Source organism: Micropterus salmoides, unplaced genomic scaffold, assembly GCF_014851395.1.
Source record: "Micropterus salmoides isolate LMB-PRFRI ecotype aquatic unplaced genomic scaffold, ASM1485139v1 Ms_hic_scaffold_1, whole genome shotgun sequence".
Classification (NCBI taxonomy): Eukaryota; Metazoa; Chordata; class Actinopteri; order Centrarchiformes; family Centrarchidae; genus Micropterus; species Micropterus salmoides.
In genome coordinates, this window is record NW_024040040.1 from 20,356,332 (window position 1) to 20,376,350 (window position 20,019).

At 42.9% G+C, this 20,019-nt stretch overlaps 1 protein-coding gene across 4 annotated transcripts in view; it reads right to left on the reverse strand.

The window, feature by feature from the left end:
- The window catches only part of zeb2b (zinc finger E-box binding homeobox 2b), an 89,744-nt gene that overhangs the window by 37,553 nt on the left and 32,172 nt on the right, over positions 1-20,019 (reverse strand). The window lies entirely within an intron of this gene.

A 20,019-nucleotide genomic window follows, 5' to 3' on the forward strand; every position in this document is an offset into this window, starting at 1 on the left:
CTTCCAGCAGTGGGATCCTTTTAAGTACATACCTGATAAGGAAACTTTTTTTTTCCCTTTCAAGAGTGCATAAAGAAAAAGTATCCCCCTCCCACACACATATACACACATCCCAGTGCAGTTAAAACCCTCTCATCGCTTTGAACGACAGATACTGTCCCTTTTATCCCCGGCAAGCGGGTTTCTTATGGCTATTAACTCATTCAAAACAGGTAATTACGGCGGGCAAACAGAGACACCACGGATCACAGTGAGCCGCTCAGGCCCACTCCACCTTTGCAATCAAACCAGTCGACGTCTTAGCTAGCGAGTTAACAGGACAGAGGTAGTCGGGGATCCATTTGCGGATAACTGCACCTAATCCATTTTAGTCAGGAGTCTCTGTGGCAGGGCTGTGTGTGCGCTGGGGGAGGACCCCTGGGATGTATCTGATGGAGAGGTCATAAATCACAGGGAAGACGTTGAAAAAGTAGAGCTCCCACAGAGGGAGAGGGGTAGCGGACGGGGGTGTAAGGCACCTCAGAGCAAAACAATTGAGGCCATCATCACCTTAGTTAAAATATCAGCAACCTCAGGCCAGCCAGGGCAGGACTGCCAAACAATGGCCTCTTCCCTGTGGTAGGAGAAGAGAAGGATTCATGCAGAACCTCTGGTGGGTGGTTGTTACTGTGGGACAATTCCCGTCAAGTGTAGTTAACATAGCTCAAGCCAGTTGGTGGACATTTTTATCCAAAGTGCCTATTCTACATACATTTTTAGCATGGGTGATCCCAGTGGGAGTTGGACTACTAGGCTGGCATTCTTGCTCATGGGGAAGTGAACCTTAAACCCTGGCAAAGTTAGCACTTAAGCTCCAATGCAGAACACCTAACCATAGCAGTTTCTTTGTTTAAAGTAACCATTAACATTGAGGTGAAGGGACTAAAGACGCTTTCTCACGCTCCCAACATGTAACCGAGACACATAAGAGATGATGAGGACGAAGAGGGAAAGAGAAAGGACAGAGAAGAGAGAAAACTTAACTCAATCTCAGGAGCCAAGTAGTCCCTTCTCACCTATCTTCTCATCTGCACAGGAAGTAAATGGCGCCCCAGGGGAGCACTCACTCTTTCCTTCCTCGTCTCCTTTTTTTGCTCCGCTGTTTGTTGTTTCAGGTAATGAAAACAGAGCGGCTGACAGAGACGTTTTCATGTTGTTTTTGTGACCCGAACGACATGCCAGAGCCTCCCGCAACGCTTGTTCAAGGCAGAGGTGAAGTTTGACAAGATCCTTAAACACTCTGCCCCTCTCTTCTTCTCCCTCCCTCCACTCAAAATTTGAAGCAAGCTGTTGCGTAAGAAACTCTCTGTATCTATGGTAATGGGCAGCTAATTGATCCCATGGGGGTTTCGCTGGCATGGGGAGAACTTATTTACTCTTGCGACAGAGGGATATTTCAGCTCAGACATTTTTCTCCCTCCTCTCAAGCCTTCCTCTAATGTGACTATAACTCTCAAATTCTCTTATCTGTACAGGGCACGATAAGGTGCAAAGGGGGCCAATGTCTACACATTTTCCCATTTGAGAAGCATGTGCTCATGGGGTGACAACCAGCCGTCCGTTGCACTGCAAAGAGGAACCAATCAGCTTTAACACCTTGACTCTTCTCTCCGAATGTGGCCGCCGCTGCTGAGCTGTTTCACCCGCCTCGATGTCAGAACTACAAATTGGCTTCCAACAGGAATCCAAGGTGCCAAAGAGCCATTAGATGGACAAAGGCTTGAAGTCTACCCAGGGATTAATGTGTCAAAATCCTTGTGTGATACACACGAATCAACCCTCTTCATTAGGGCTTGCTAAGGAATGAAACAGGTCTCCTTTCTGCCAACATCTGTGCACTCTGCTCTTGTTCTTGTAAAGATAAATTGATACTTTTTATAGTTGGATTTGGACATCTCAGGCATTTACCTGATCCTTTTATTAAGTGTGAAGGGCTACAGTAGACTGTATATATGTGTCATCTCTATAGCTTTTAATGGAAACGTGGATGGACTAAATAATACATTTTTTATTCTATGCCACCAGTTTTCACTCAAACTAACTACAACTACTAATTGGTGACTTGGGTTTTAATGGCCCAAGTTTGACAATATCTAAATAACTAACTATCTAGTGTCACAGGCTGTAAAGAATTAAAAATGATTTACGTCATAACATATGGTTCCCACAAAACACAGAATGCCTGTGTTTTGTGTCAATGTACTGACTTACAGCTGAAATATTGGTGGATGCAACATCATGATGAAAAGCACTAACAAAACACCAACACCACTGGGCAACTACAGGCCCGATTGTCAGGGAAGCCCATCTTCAATTAAACAAAGTCGTAATCTGCCCCTGACAGAGCGGATTAGGCTTTGTCCTGGTGGGGGCCTCATAGGGGGATGAAGGAGGAGGAAGAAGGTGGTTAACCATGGCTGGCAACTTAATTTCCTGTGAATACACCCTTGTATCCTCCCATGGAGTTACCTGACTCAGCGCAGTCAGTCGGCCGGGTGGCTGACTGGCCGGTCAGTCCGCTGACTTACCATCAGCTTGTGGGAATCAAATCCTGTCCAAGATAACGGCTAATCATTTGTCACCCCAGAGAAGCAATTCCCTGCAATCACCCGGGAAGAGAGCGCCACTTTATTCCGTGGCACTGTCAGGATGGCAAGAAATACATTCGGCCATGCTTTCCCCCTCATCTCCCCACCCCCAAATCTCTCCTGAGCTCTGTTTGGAACGACAGAACAACAGCTGACAAGACTGGGTGTTTGTAACCCCAAAAACAGACATACACATGCAACTACACATGTTTCTATTTCTATATCTTTAAGGATGATCCTTAAAAAGATTTATTTCCTCAATTCTGACCCAAAATCAACCCTGCTATCAGTTTTGACCCAAAATCTGGGCCATAAAAAGGCAGAATCAGCAAACATGTAAAAGAAGAACCTTTATTTTTTTTCAAACCTTGTGAGAACATGCGGTCCAGAAATACAAGAACTCAATAATCACACAGGAGCTTTGGTAAACTCTGGGAAAACACATGTTGGCAAATACATGCATGCAGGCCTGTATAAAACACACACACACACACACGCTGTAGCCTGTCCATGCAGCTGTTTCCTTTTGGGATTCCTTGAGTTGTTACACTGTGACACTCTCTCTGCTTTCTCAGTTAGACAATTATTTGGATGGAACAGCGTCCAACAGCTGGGCCCTAAAGCTGAAAAGTTACAACTTCTGCAGGGTCCTAAACATTTTCACAAACTACAAAGTTTTTGAAGATGGGAATAATTTGCAAATGTGCCATCCAAGACATATAGGAAATGCTCTCATCCAACACAGCTTACATACCTGTAATACACAACACAATTTTGTGGGAAACACTGAACAGGAAACTACCAGATAAGGCTGTGATCACGTATATGTACACTTTTCTTTTTTTGTCTCAGCAAGCAGTTGAACGTATCTCAACTTTAGTTTCCCCTTCACATAAGTAAACAGCCACATACAGTGTCCTAGTGAACTTTAGCTTTGTCCTCTGTGGTGAAATTTGTACCCATTCTCTTGTTCTCGAAGAATCCATTTCATCAGCAAAAATGTTGATCCCTGTATTCTGTTAGCAAACTCATGCTAACTAGGCAGCTTGCCAGCGTCTGTTTAACTTGACCAAAGATATACAGAAACCTGTAACCTGAAACATGTGTTTTTGTGAACTAGTGTAAAAACTAAACATACGTATGTCAAACAGCACTTCTTAAATGTGCACAAAAAGCCATTACATTACATTCATCAGGTCTATGCTAAAGAGGCTAATTGGTATATTCACATTCAACTGACCTATATTTATATAGCACCACATTATATTAGATGTTATCTCAGGGCACTTATCATATAGAGCTTATAACAATAGCAGCTACAAAGGCAGGGTTCAAGTTCAAGTCCATAAAACCGTCAAGACAAATGAGATTTATATTAAACGACTTTTCAAACCAAAAGATGGGATGCAAGCAATTGCAACACAACTACAGCAGCTCCCAGAGGGACAGAGCTTTTCAGTAAAATGTTGCTTGGTGCATTATTGCCACAAGAGCTGAATGACGGGAAAGCAAAGCAGTGGCAGTTCATGAGGTTTCATATTTTGAGTTAGTGAACTGACTGACTCTGGGACGGCTGCCCACACTGCATTGGACATACTTAATTACATTATGCACGGCGTGGGGATATTCATAACATACATGAATAGCGAATTAAAAGGAAAGAGAGACAATATTGCCAGTGTGGAAAAGGACCTCTGACACTGAACGAATTTGGTGATGTATTTAAAAAAGACACCGTCCTATTAGATTAGCAATGCTAAATTAACGACAATTTAGAAAGAAGAGAAGAAGTCCAACCTAAGAGAAGATCAGGTGGTGTCTGGGAGACACTAGCTTGTTGGTGGCATAATGCTAAGTCTGTGTGTTGAAGATAAGAGTGCCATACAGTAGGCCCTAGGCCCAATGCTGTTTGTGTGTGTGGGGATGTGTCAGAGAGTGGGGGGAGGATGTGTGTTTGTACACAGATATATATGAGTGTATGTGTGTTAACGTGCAAGACAAATAAGAAAGGTGCTTGACGGTGTGAAGCGACTTAGCTCTCATTATGGGGAACAGTGGGTGAATAAGGTGGTCGATAGAAAAGAGAAACAATTAGAGAAAATCATCCAGGACTGAATATAGATTGTTGAGTTGCAGTTTTAGGTGTGTGTACATGTGTGATAGACATGAAGAGGGCCATAAAACTGTTAAACCAGGTAACGGGTTATATCAAAGAGACGAGCTGTGAATGATTCCTTAAGCCATGCCTTGGAAGAATTTAGAATATTGATAGCTTCCTGAAAACTTTCTTTTTTTTCAATTTCAAGGTAGTATTTGGAAAATGCACAATCAATAAAGGGATGTAGCAATCATGGAAGAAGATGAAGAAGAGGGCTGGAAGATGAAGATGAAATGTTCACCACTGAGAAATTCAAGACCAGGCTTTTTTCCCCCCTTTTTTTACGCCAGCACAAATACCAAGGGAGAAGGCTGATTTTTCTCAGGTTTAACTGAATAATGTATGCATACTTTCGCTTGGGCATGATGAAGCAATTTTGGCCTTTACAACCTGCAAGAGCAGGGGTGGGCTTCACTTCCTGCACGTTTGAATAATTCAGACAGTCAGGTGGAGAGACTCAGAATACTTGCAACAATTTTTTTTTTTGGAAAGTAAAAGAGCCGGGTTCTTATTCAAAATGGCTTCATGAAAGATTAAAATAGGTGTTAAAATAGGGAGGTCAATGGCAGCAGAGATGGTGGGTTGCATAAACAAAGCATGGGTTGTCTGAAATGATGCATACTCTCTGGCACCCATACATAATTTTAATTTGAAGAAAGATTTCAGGGATCAAAAAGTCACAAAACGCACTTCATCAGTCATAATAAACACATGAAACAACCTGACCTTTTCTCCTCAGCTTGCATGTTTTGAACTACTTGTGAACATTTCAGGTTCAGTCTGCCGTTGCACTCTTTGCAAGTCACTCTGGATAAGAGCGTCAGCTAAATGGCTAAAATGTAAATGTAAAATGACAGGCCCTGGAGATCTCCCTGCCCTGGATGTGCGTGTGTGTTTTCCATGGAGTTCAGGTTTGCCCTTGATAAAAGAGAAGAAAAAAAGGAAAATATATTTGTGCCAAAAAGGAGAAAAATGAATAGAGGGATTTGGCGTTACAAAAGTGTGTCTGACAGGTTGAAGGGCTGGAACCGCGAGCGAATGGACACCTTGGTGGGTTTCCTCAAGTGGCAGCTCCTGAGCATATATGAAAGGGGAATGTATGATATTGGGAAAATTATAGGGTTCAACATTGGATGTGCAGAATTTGCCGAAATAAGATCACAATGCCCCTTCTACCTAACAAACCTTAACTGAAGATTTTTGTTCTGCAATGGCATGTCCATGATTTCAAAAGTTAACACCGGAAGAACAATTACTAAAAAAATTGGGTATTAAGTAACACTTAAACCGCATGGATCATCTCTATTTCAGAGATACAATGTGTATTTATTGCGTCCCACCTTTTTTCTGCTTCTTGTTGACACTTAAATTTCCCTAAATAGACCATGTATCTAGCAGAGGCCCTGCTGTTTTAACACACAAGCACACACTAAGCTATCTGAGAAAAACCCAGGTACTAGTCCCTGCAGAACCTTTAAATTACTTTATATCGATGCAGTAAAATAAAGCAAAATGCATAGTAATGTGTTAGTTCTCCGATGGGAGTGCAGAAAACGGAGAGAGCAGGATAAAGAGGCAAAGGTTTCCCAGGCCAAGCAACGCTGTCGGTATCTCGTCTTTCTCTCATACTCCAAACACCCCACGCTGCTCGCTCCTCTCGCTGCCCTCGGTGGCCAAACAAAGAGGTTTGTCAGAAAAGTAACGAAAATCAATAAAAGCGAGACCCCACCACCAACCACCTGGCCAAAGGCTTGCGGTTTTCATACACGCTGCTACAGCTCCTTTCCCTCCTAGCTTTTGCCTTCCTACGCTAGCCTTAGCAGAGCAGGGAGGAGGAGGCCTGGGGGCCACACAGGAGGCCTGAGGAGCAGCTGGGCTCCTCCCATAGTGTTACCCGTGGGCTGGCTGTGTTGCTCAGGTGTAGGGGCAGGAGGGCAGAGGCCACAGAGCAGCTGGCCACTATTACCACCACCGGTACTACGTACAGTTCATTTTGAGGTCTTTAAAGTGTCAAAATCCTTCTTTTTTAAAAACTTTGTTTTCATCTGTGGTGGTAAGCGGCCATTGCTATTAGGTATTTTCAGCAATTCTACATTTCCCTGAGATCACTTGGCAATCTAATTGTGTGGGTGGTACTACAGAACTCCATTCTGCAAATAGGTGGGTGAAATGAATGAGAGTTTAGGAGGGTTTACTCAGATATCAAAAACAAATATCTAGCTTTTTACTTGAACATTGCCACAAGAAACTTTTTGAAGACCCTGTCAAAACTGGTGCTTATAGTGATACCATTAGTCAAGATAACACAAACTGACTTAACTTCTTAGAACTAAACAACACAGGTATGTAACCATTTTGCACATATTTCTGAAACCACGTTTTTGAAGCATTTCACCCAGCCCAACTGAAGAAAGATATCGTAATTTAGGATGATTTAATATTCTTATCCAAGGTTGTCTTCAAGAACCTTCTTAAACTTCTGAAGTTTCTTCAGTTATATCCGGTCTTCTGCTTCTACTTTTAAACCCGATGGTGTTTTGTAGTGGCCTGATTTTTAGGAGAGGCTCAAGAAATCTATTCAGGTCTTCTTTGCTCACCCCATTAACAGATTTCTCTAGACTGATTACACAATGTTTTACTTGTTTGTAGAAGGGGAGTGCAGCAAGTCTTTAACACCATTTGCACAATTCTGACCCAAGAGTATACATACTTTCATTCCAACCAAATACTACAACTGCTGATTTCACTTGTTAACACGTCTTTAATGACATGGAGAAATCTCCATTTCAACATTTTGTTGAAAGGAAACCCAGCTGCGGCTGATTTAAAGATGAGCTAACCATAAAATAAAAGCTTTGAACTTTTTGCTTAAGAGGGTTCTTTCTTTTTTCATTGCACTTTTCCACCTCTGGTTACCAACATGCTTGAATTGCACATGGTTACTCTAGTAAAACAGGAATTTTAGTTAGAAATCCTGTCCCACTAGCCATTTCAGTGTAGTCCTCTCTGACATCATTTATGAGGTTCTGTGGATAATAGCATCAGCTGAATGGCTAAAATGAAAATATGACTCAACCCCCCCACCTCTCACACACTGTTCTGGCAACATATGGCAAAACAACATAAAACCCCTAATGTACTCCAACTGTGACTTGCCTTAAAATGCTGCTGCACCCTGTAAAGAGAGCACTTGTTTCCTCCCACACAATATGAAGGCGACTTAATCTCAATTACACCCAGAGGTGAACACCGTTTCACTTCCCCACCTGAGTGATTGGCGAACAACACTTAAGAGCGGTGCTATTCTGCACTCCTCGACTCCACTTACCCAGGGAGAGGAAAGAGTATTGCAGTTGAGGTCAGCAGAAACTGAGGGTGAAGCCTCACGGTTCATTCTTGCATCGCAATCTGTATTAAAGCGTCTTAAAGGAAGGGCTTTACTGACCAGGGAGTATTTTCCTTCCTTTTTTACCCACAGGTTTTGGCTCTGGATAAGCTATTCCAGCAATGAGAGAGTCCCTTGGATACCGGCGTGTTACAGCTTAGGTCCGCCCACACTGAGACCTAATCATAAATGGCTGGTATAGGGGTCACAGCTACTGCCCTCGACCTTGGCACAGAATTGGGGGGTAGTTGTAACGTGTAGGTGGAGGTTACACTGGAGACCTCTATATCATACTTCCCTGGCTCTTTTGTGAGCAGAGAGGATCCCTGAGGAGATCGGTGTATTTGGTTGTTTAGTGGTGTGGGCTTCACCATTTCTCTACCTAATATTAGCATTGCAAAATTCTATTATCATCAGCATGGAAATTAGCATGTGGAGTTCCAGGAAGGCCCTGACTCATTTTTTTAGGAGGAGCTGCCCTTTACAACCACTGACTTTTTCTATAGCAGCCACTGAGCATTCACAGGAGCCCAGGATGTCAAAATCTTGAATGACAGGTGTATTGAAAAAGCTAATAAAAGTTGTCTACAGCTTGAGTAATGAAAAACTCAAATAAAACAGCTTTTCACTATTTATTTATATTTTAAGTAACGCACAGAGAAACTACTCTCTCATACGTTTGTATGACTGTGTATCATGAAGTCCCTTTCACAGTGCATAATCTGTACTCATAACACCCTCTGCACCTCACACAGGCAACCACTGAAGAGAGAAAAAAGTCAAGCATGATGCCTAATTGCAGCCCCTTTCACTCTTACCTGCTTCCCCCCTCACACAGAAGAGAGAGGGTTTTTTTTAAGGACAAGGACAGAAGTGTGTTTTTGTATTTTAAATAAACATAACCCTTGTGGTTTCTCCCAAGGCAAGGCATAAAAAAAGAGATGCCTGAGTAAGAGAGAAAGGGAAGGGCTCTTAAAAACGACGATACCTTCGCCTGAACAAAAAGAGATGAGGACTTATCGCAGAGGAGAGGTTGTGGTGGTGGGTGCTCTCAGTGAGGCAGAAGTGGCGTTCACTTAGACCTGCACTCTCTGTGTGGACTAAAAATAAGTTAAGAAGAAGTTAACCTCATGATGCTCAGCAAATGAGAAATTAAGAAAATAAAAGCCTTACGTTGTACTTTATCCAAGAATATTTTGCAACATCTGCTTGGTTGCTCATAATGTTGTCTGTATTTAACAGTTATCAGTTAAATGCTTGAAATGCACATGTAGCTAAGAGCACTAACTGTGCCTGTAGATAAGAGTGTATCAGACAAAATAACAATCAGAGTTCAACAGGTAAAAGTTCAGGCTCCAGAAAACCAAAACTTTTTACACACTAATCTTATTTTCAGGGACATTTGTTGCATCTATTGCACCTCTGACTTGTTGACACAGGTCACTCAAATAGTTTTAGTAGTTACTAGCAATAGTGTTTCAATATTCAAGATGTTTCTAAAGTAGGTAAATGTGTAAATGTTTCCTGTAATGCAGAATTATACCAACAACAGTTACTTTTAAATCTAAGTAAAAGTATTAGAAAGTAACTTGTTTTTATAGAGTTGCTGCTTTGGGAAGTCTATCTTGCATGTGCTCTAAGTTGCTCTGGATAAAAGCATTAATTCATTACATTAAATGTAAAACAGCAATGCAGAGACAGAGGAGGGAGAGGAGACTGGAGGAAGGAGGAGGAGGAGGAGGAGGAGGAGGTCGTTGTCAGGAAAGGGGAGTATGGGGGTCGGCTTTGTAAAACCTCCACTGAAATCTTCCAATAAGGGATTATGACACAGATCATAAATATACTCAACCTTATAAATATTTGAGCTTGGCTACTCCCCTTGCTTAATGTGCTGTACAGGCCCTAATTAAGCCAGTATCTGATAGATGCCACTGCATAATGATGTGCGGGTGTCGGGGTGGGGTTGGGAGGGAGGAGGAGTGGCGGCGGCAGCGGCGGCTGGGGACAGAAGTATCATCCGAACCGCTCGCTTTGTAATAATGATAGCAATGTTAATGATGGCACTGCTACTTCAATTAAAACTACTTAGCTACTACAGCTGCTGCCACTGCACTGACCCCAACTGAGCCAGTGAGAATGGAGAGGTAAGCCACTGTTCTGCCTGCCTCTTCCACTGTCATTGTTTTAATTTTATTATAAATCCTATATGTCTCATTTTCCTAAAACAAGTGAGACAATCTCCCTGTTTCCAGTTAGAATCTAATTGTTTCAAGAGTTCTCCTGAGTCATTTATCATGATTGTAACGTGTGTTTGGCCATGTCTACTTTAAAAACACTGACATTTCTATGGTGTGGGTTAAAGAGCTGCTAACCTTCTAAAAATGAGGGTCTGTTTCTTCAAAAAAGACATCATAAGGCAAAACACCGCACTAATACTTTTCCAGAAATGAGCATCAGGATCTTGAAAAAAAGAGCAGGAGGCAAAATTAACACTACAATACAGACTGAAATTAGATGAGCATTGTTCAGTGCTCTCACTCTGTCTCTCCCGTCTCTCTGTTTCTGCCTCTGTATTTCACAAACACACACACACACACACACACACACACAGGCCTAGTCTGGATGATAGACCAGGCATTGATTTACACGTCTCAGTTTCACTCCCTCCTCTCTCCCCTCGATTGCAGCGAACTACCTTTTCCTGCCTCTATTCCACTGCACCTTTTTGTAAATTTCCTGCTAAATTTTGCAGCAGTGAACACAGCTCCAGCTTTTCTGCTGATGAGGTCCATTCGCCACACAGGACTTGCTTTGACAAGCACTATTTGAGCTGTGATTCACTCAGTAACATGCTATCCAGTCCCTGTTCCAATCAGGGTGACACAAAGAGGAAATTTCTCATTTTTGACCTAATGTTCCACCAGTAGGTTATTCTAATAAAAGGGTGATAAAAGGTAATGAGACAATATATGTTACTATTTTTAAACTGGGATGTATGACTTTTATAGCGCATGGTGAAAGCTCTTAACAATCAAAATAAAGAGAGGAAACCTGACCTAGTTTTCGCACAGGGTCTTGAGACTAGAGAATTTAACAGAAGAAAATAGATGTAGAAAAGTTAAATCTTTATGATGCTCCGGGGAGCAGTCTATTCTGGACCAAACTGATTCTTCTGAGCTTCCCTTAATTTAAAGAGTAAGCTTGTAACTTTGTTAAGGCCCGAGACAGACTTCTCACCTCGAGTTCAAAATGTTAAGCCATTGTCCAGTGAACTTCTGCTGCTACAGCATCGAGACAGTCACACAGGGCGAGCTGGGACCTCAAAACTTCATGACTCAATTATTCCGCCATTTGATTCATGTGCTAACCAGATGATCAATGCAGATTAATTATGTAATAGACGTTTTGGCGGTGCGCCATGTGCAGCAGAGGAAAAAAAGGAAAAAAGCTATAGACTCTTGGCTTGAAGACGGGGGTAAAAGCCACGAGGACCGCAGACTTGCTCAGGTACTCGGGACTTATTCAATTACTATGCCACAGAGCTGCACTGGAAGCATAATTTCTGGGTTTTAGCCTCCTCCATTTACACACATACTCCTCCACTCCGCTGACCTGGCTTGCTTCTGACAAGCTCTTATTACTGAGCAAACATGCCTGCCAAGTAGCCATGAAGCAGAGCCTAATGAGCCCATTATTGTATTTACCTTAGATAAGGTGAGCCGTACGAGGCGATAAGAGCCAGATAGCGCCATGTTTGAACAGTGGATGTATACATGCAGTGGGTCTTTCGGTATTTGTCAGTTGTATCAAAACATGGCAGCTGGTTGAATGAGGAATGCGCTACCAGAGGATCAGATAGGAATGCTTACAGTTTCGCCACAAATCAGAGAAACTGTGATATAAATCTGGACAAAACGAAGCGTCAGTAATCAGAGAAAGGGTCAGTGGGCAGAGTTTTTAAATGCCTCACCATTCTAATTGCCAAATCATATTTCCAGTGAGGGCGACGCAGCAAGCAGGATGAGGGTAGTGTGGTGATCCGGCATTTTGGCAGGAAGTGCCCTGATGATCTGACGCTGGGGGTAAAAGGTCATCAATGAGTCCTTTCACTTCATCTGGCCTGCTGCATCCTTCCCTGGAGATCTCACATTTAAAGCGCAGCTCTATTGCAAAGAGGCACTCTCAAATTTATCACCTATTGACCGTAGTCCATGGCAAGGTCATAAATCCCTGCTCTGGCCCCCACAGATGGCCACCTCAGAGCTCTATCAGCTTGATAATATGAACAGAATACGGGCAGAGAAGAAGAACAAAGCCCTGAACTCACGCTCATGTGAAAAGGTATCCGCCACTGTCAATCCAGTGTATTCGCAGCTTCCTCATTTTGATTTTTTTGTCCCCCGGTGGCACCTATAGTGTGCCAGATGTGTGTCTCCCCCATCGTCTCCCACTCTCCTACATGCGACCTGAGACAGGCCCGGGGCAGAATTCTGGGTAATTTCTCGCTCACATCCTACACCGTCGATTGCGGCGCCTTTTTGAGGTGAGGAAAAGTGACAGCGCCGACTCTCCAGGGCAGAGCTTCCCAGTCGAGTGGATCAGCGGACTGAAAATCGCTTATGAATAGTCATTAGGCCTTCATTACAAAGCCCCTCACTACCCACTTCTTCCTGTGCAACCAAATGTCTCTTGTCATCTTCACAAGGTGTATCATTTAATTGCCAATTGATTTTTCTCCCTCCTGTATATGACAACATGTCACATAGCAAAATGCAGCCTCGACCAGCCCTAGGCGGCCACATATTCTTGGCATCCTGAACCGCCTCTGAATATTCTTCAAAAAGAGACAGGATGCTTCAACCCAAAGAGAGCTTAAGCTCTCACACAATAATTAAACTCAATACATGTGAAGACAGAAAGAAGAAAATAAAAAAAACGTTATTTGTGCGACGACTGGCTATTGTTTCTTTGTGACCCATTTTCTGTTTCAGAGGCCACAAAGCTCTGAGAATGTGTGCTCCTTTTAATGTAAAGAGCAACTAGTCAATGGTGGCAGCTCTTTCCCTTTTTCAAATCCGTATATTTTCTACCAACATGCCTGTTTGCTGCTCACAGTCACTGTCATTGCCATTAGCAGAAGTGACACACCTATTTTGCCTCAAAGTAAATGTAGGACAAACACCCCCTGATTGCAAAAAAAGTGAATCTCCCGTGAAAAAAAAAAGTATGCCGGCAACATTACAGTGACAGCTCGACACACGTCCACTCAAATCTCTTCTGTAGACATTCGGCATTTCCTGTCAGCCTGCCTTCTCAACCCCTCAGGTTTAAGCCCGGAAACTCTGAAGCATTTGGCGTCAGAAAAGGGATGCAAATGGCAAGGCCGTGTCACTTTCCCCTCTGCTCATCAGACGCTGTTGGTGTTCTGTTGCTAACAGCTGCCTGTTGAGTTGGTGTGTTTTCTCTTTTGTACTGACGGATTGCGTCACATGTTACCGGCCCGTTGTAATGACATCCAAATCAGGAGGGTTATCTGTCAGGTGCACTTCGCCTTGGTTTTGACTCCCGGGAGGAGCGCGCATTGTCAGCCGGGGCAAAAGCATTACACGTCGCCTGTATTTACAGAGCAATTTCATCCCGCCTGCACGCGTGGAGGATTGAGCTCGGAGCCTTGTCTAGCCTTCAAATGTAGCAAATCAGCACAGTCGCCCCCTTTGACACAAAATGCGGCACGATTATCGAGTTGGTGCAGCCTTAATAAGCTGAATAATGAGGGAATTTCAGAAATGCCCAAGCGCCATTATACCCCAACAATAAGAGCTAGGAGTGAGTAAACCAGTGCGGGGCAGAAGGTAGGCGTCGGGGATATAATGAGGCTACTGTGTAAGTAATGTAGTCTCTATTGTATACCCATGTAAATGCCCATTTCTTCACATGCACAGCAACGACGGCATTAAGCCAGTCAGAGATTTCTGGAAGAATGGCACACACAGTGGTGCTCTTTTTTCTACTTCACCCCTCTCTGCCTCGTTTCTTTCTTTTCTCTCTTTTTTTCTTGTCTCTGTGACAGCCAGTGACAGTGGCTGGCAGCCGCCTGGCTTCTTGAAGGCAAACATTACAGCGAAAGATGAGCTGCAGGTGTGCCAGACTTGTAAACACACTAATTACACATTTTCCAGCGGATGACAATGAGGTCACTGAAATAATTGCTGTATTTTTTTGTTGTTTTTTTTTTTTGACTCCACACTGTACTCTAAGTGAAAATGACAGGCTTAAGGATGCTTCTCTTTTGCTGTGTCTGTCTGAACATGTAGTTTATCCAAATAATTCAGCATCTACAAATGAAGGATTCTCTGTTAAAGAACAACATGTTTTACTTGCTATGGCCTTTTAAATCTGTGTTTTTCATGTTTTGTCAGTACTTGTTCTCAAGGAGTAGCAGAACTGTTTTGCACTGCAAATTGTAAGTCAATTTCTATTGGAAACTAGTTGAAATAACTTGCTCTTACTACACTGAAAATACTAATACAAAGACTCAAATAAAGACATGAACAACTTGATGAAGAGATTTTTTGCAGTGTGATTCTGCAAGCTTGCAATTTACCCAGTTGTGTAACCCTGAATACAAAGCCAGATCTCTATTTTGCATCTGTTAAATGTATGAATGGGGTAAGGGGGCAAACAATTTCTGCAAGATCATGATTGCCATTAATTATATTGGCAGTTCATTCAATACTGTTTGTCCTCATTTTTTGAAATATGAGTCTCCCGGACAGTAAATTATGTCAGGTACCTTGCAAATCATGCCCTGGGCTCGCTGAGTTGCTTCAGCTGGAAGATGGTGGGGGAGGTCCGTTTCAGGAAAACAATCTCTCTCCTGCATTGTCAGACGGGGTGGGGGTGGGGGTGGGGGGTGTGGGGGTGGGGGGTTACCCAGCGAATAGGCACATACATCAAAAGAACTGCCAAACAATTGTCTGTTTTTTATTAATAAGCTCTGAATATTGCTGCTGGACAAGGCCAAGAGAAGTGCCTGGTTTGCACTTTTTTCTTCAACACAATACAGGTGCAGAATTTAACAGCCCTGTACTCGGTAGGGTGTATTTTCATGTAGCATAAAGAGGCTTGTAAAACGTCCTAATCTGTCAGGCTGCACTGAGGCTCCGATCTATTGAGAAAGGGGACTGGCCTTCGAAAGGATCTACATCTTTGCAAGTCATTTCTGTCTAAAATTGACTCCTAAGAGAGAGAGCCTTTTCTAGAAATGAGTGCCTTCATCTCAAGACAAATACATGAATGAAGCAGTAGAATCAAGAACAGCATTTTTGTTAGAAAACAGGTTCATTTCTTCACTTGTTTTGCAGATCCTTTCACTTGTTTTTAAAAAAACTAAGATCTGAAAAGACTCAAGAATGGTATTACTTGGTGATTTGTTTGCTAAAACCCAATAGATCCAATATATAGGTTGGTAGTTTTTAAAGGTTAAAGAATTAGATGAAGCTCTAGATGCCATTTTATAGGATTTCCCAAGCAGATAAGAATATAATTCTAATAACTGACCCTTTTCATTCGGAAATATCCATCTGCAGTCTCAATGCAAACCTATTAGTTTCAGTGGCGCTTCCTGAAACCGACAAATCACAGCGCAACTTTCGCTGAAGACAGGAATTGCGACTTTCTATTGGAGGTCCAGGTCCGCTGCACTTTGTTTAAGTATCTCTTTCCATTTGTTGGGGAGGCTAATCCTTTGCTGTACTTTTTACAAGCTGTTAATATTGATTGCCACCGCGGATGAGAGAGGGGTGGCTCAATCTCAATAACAGCATTCCATTATATGGCAGACGACAGCCATGCCGAGTGTGCATCTTCCATGCAGCCACGCATTTAGGGTATTATCAAATTGATAGTGACTCAAATTGATTTGGATAATGAAGGTCGCTGCACCTTGAAATATAATGGCCACTTATTGTAATTACCATCACAATTATCAAGGTCACCGCATCAAAAACAAAGGGGCTGACATTGTGACCATAGCAATGGAGCCTGATGAGCCTTTATTATATAGCCTGAGCATAGTCTGATGTTACTGTTAAATACTAAACTGATGAATGCAGATAAAAGGTCAGGTTTCATATGATTCAGGATTGTTTGGTGTTTGAAATGTTAGTACATATTACAATTTTAGGGACAGTTACAGACAAGAAAAGATGCCACTCATAGGGATTTTAGGAAATTTTGTCTGCTGCAATGTCATGAGTTTATCATAAGTCATACTGCAGATTTCCAAAAAATTATAAATTAACCAGAGGATCCTTATCTGATTTGATGGAGGTCACTCATTTACATGTCAGACATCAAAAACCACAAATAAACTGACAACAGATCTCAAAATCCTGCTTTCATTTGGTGAAAAAAGTACAAAAAGACCACATGACACCTACGCCTGTATGATTTTGACTTCGGCTGCCCTTCACCCACGCTTCTTTTCCCTCCCTGCCTCTGATGCCCGTCAACATGTCAGGGAAACGGGGATGACATCCCAACACGAGCAAACTGTCATGCTCGACACCTCGGCAGGGGCACTCGCAGGCATTAAGTGGTTTGAACTAAATTCTAGCAAAATATGTGAATACATAAAAAAACAAACCTCCATCCATCAGTCCAGATGCAGACCAACCTGCTTGATAGTAATAATGTGGTTATATACCATCCAAAGGAAACAGCAGGAATGCCTGTCTACTATCTCTGAGAATCAAACAATGTTGGAGTGCGTTTCCTTTCACACAGTTGAGCCTGCAATAAACCCTTGGCCTTTGTTTCGACTACGCTGAGCAGAAGGATGACCTCAGCTTTGAAACAATAAAGGGCCTGTAATGGTCTCTCCAGAGGCCTGCTGCCTCAACTTTGTTTCTCCTGAATGTGTGAGAAGAGGGGAAGAAGTTGGAAAAAAGCTCTGGTTTTAAACTTTTCCTGCTCTTTAACCGACTGGGCAAATTAACGGCAATAAGGGTCCGTAGGATGGGGACAGTAAGATTTATGAGATAAATGACTGGGATGTAAAGTTGTTATCTTGTTGCAAAAGATTTTAGATTTTAAGTTCAGACAATTGCATAAACAAACATTGGAATGTCATTATTGACCTGATGTGGGAAAGCCCACCCATCTGGCAGCTGAAAGAGCTTAAAACAAACACCCTGAATCATTTGCTAACAGTTAAAAGGTGAAAGAGAAAGTGAGAGAATGCTTAAGAAAAGACCCTACAGTGGAGGGACAGAGGTGGACAAACAGCAAATGAAAGTAGGAGAGATTGTGTATGTGTGTGTGTTAATAGAAGTAATAGTGGTGGTGGAGAGTAGTTAGGGGGCGGAGGCATGGCAAACTGCTAAGAGGATCAAATATCGAAGCACAACAAAAGCTGTGTCACAGGGGCGTTTGAGTCACAAGTCTCCCTTCTACAACCCCTCCTCCACCACCCACCTCTTCCCCCGTCACCCCGTACCTCTAACCTCATGTTACCACGACAGCGCTCTGCCACAAAGACAGCCCCTGATATGACAAAGAACAAAACGGCAGACAGATGTAGGTATTGTTATGCAGAGTGTTCACTCCCTCCTCCTCCCCTTCCCTCTGTCCTCCTCCTCCTTCACTCAGAGAGGAGAAAAAACAACCTGCCCCTGCGCCTCTGCCTCGAACACCTCTGAAAAAACAAAAAGCAAACAAGTCACTGCCACTGTAGTTTATCGCAAACAAGTCGCTGCCACTGAAACTTGGGGACGGCCGTGACGGTCAGCAAACGGGTCGACTCTTTGGCCATGCTTTTGCGGCTCGACGGTGGCGGGCCAGTTTCCAAAAAGTTTGATTTTCAAAGTCTGTGTTTGTGCTGAGATTTTTGTATCTGGACCTTTTTCATGCCAGTGTTCTGGGTGGTTTTATTCTTTGTCAGAGTGAAAAACCCACTAAGAGTCTCGACTGAAAACCAGACTAAAGAGGAGGTAGCAGCTCCTTAAGGCCGGGTGAGGCCAGCTGATGCATTGATCTAGTTTCAACATCAAAGAGGTTTTATTTTTAGCTTGTTGGTAAACTGGGTGAGACGGCATGCTCTCATTTAATTCTCAAATCACTGTTACAGTTTTCTATTTTGAGCGACTGTGAAGTCATGAGAGCAGCATCCACCAAAGGGTCCAGTTTCAGTTAAAAGAGGACTATAATTGGTCTAAATTTTGATTGCAACAGTGTGTTTCTTCATGAAACAATTTATCATCAGCAAAAACGGTTATTGAGAAGACTCATTGGCATCCTTCTCTTCAGGTGTCAGGTCATCTGCACAGGACTGACGCTTGTCTGAATTGGGCTCTCGATGAAGCCGGGGCATATTATTACAGCTGGGAGACCTGGGGAGATGCTGGCATGGGGACGCGTCTGACTGATTCAGACCAGATGGGTGTCCCAACACGTTGCTTCACTGCGACCAAAATAGATCCACGACGCTTGCTGCATTCCTCAGGAACAAATTGTGCACATCATGACAGAGACAGAAGTTCCCTATGAGGAGAACCTTAAAATCCAGTTTAATATTCACGTTGTTGGCTTATCAGAGACAAGAAGTCAGATGCTTAGATCAACACATATTAGAGGAGGAGGTTTCATTCCAGATACACTCTATAAATCAACAGTCTTTCATTCCACCTGCCTATAGCCATGCCAGCTGTATGAGTGGACAAACAACACTCCAATAAACACTTGTTAGCTTCTGTTGTCGCTAAAAACAACACATAAAAACAATGGAGTCTTCAAGATCTCATCATCTAACTTTCACTGTGCACTAAAATAACAAATTACTTAATACTGTGGGAGTTGAGATTGCCAGAGAGGTACCTTAAATTAGCCAGGGATTTAATCTAATTGGTGAAAGTCGTCTGCTCCAACCTTCACCGTGCTAAATCCCCTGCTCTCCAGTCTAGACTGAATTCTTGACGGTCCTGCGCTAATGTCCCCGGCCAGCAGCGGCAACAGCGGTGGTGGTGGGACAAATGCAGAGCGGCAGGCCAATCTGACATGAGACCCGTCTCTCTGGCTTTAATGCGGGGTGGCAGCACAGACCTCTTTTTAAGGGAATCAATTAAGGTTTAAAAAGGTGATTCCTGGACGCAGTGTCTGGCTTTATTCCTGGGAGGGAAGGGGGAGGCTGGAGGTGGAGGGAGGTAGAGAGGGAGGGGAGGTCCCATGGGGTTTAAATAGAAACCACACACACACACACATAATCACACACCTCAATAGCACCATTGTCGTAAGCAAACCACATAACTGTGAATTTGGCGGTGCTGTCTTGCCTGATTTGAAAGTTTACATGGTTGGACCCTTGAAACCTGTTGAAAGTATAATTTCTCTCCCCCATCCTCCTCCCATTTCTCCTCCATCTCATCTTTCTGTTCTTTCTTCCTGTCCTGCTTCCTTCAGCACAGTTTCCTTGATGCGTTGAAGCCTTCTCTCTAGAGTGGTTTTGGAGATTTCTGTGCATACAGCCAAACTTGTGAGGACAACATGGTGTCTAAAAATGTCTATATTGTTTTGTTCATAGTGTGTATATTAGTGTTGTCTATTCTGTAGTTTGTGTCTGACTTTATTTTATTATTATTTTATTATTGTGTTATGGTATTATTGTATAAGTAAGCACGTCGTGAGCAATGTACAATCCTGAGTGAAATTCCTCGTATGTGTACACACACCTGGCAATAAAACTGATTCTGATTCTGATTCTGATATGACGACTACTGTCCTCCATGAATCTGAACTCCTGATGCCGCTGCTTTGAACAAGAAAGTGGCTCTAGGAGAAGGCATGGATCCATT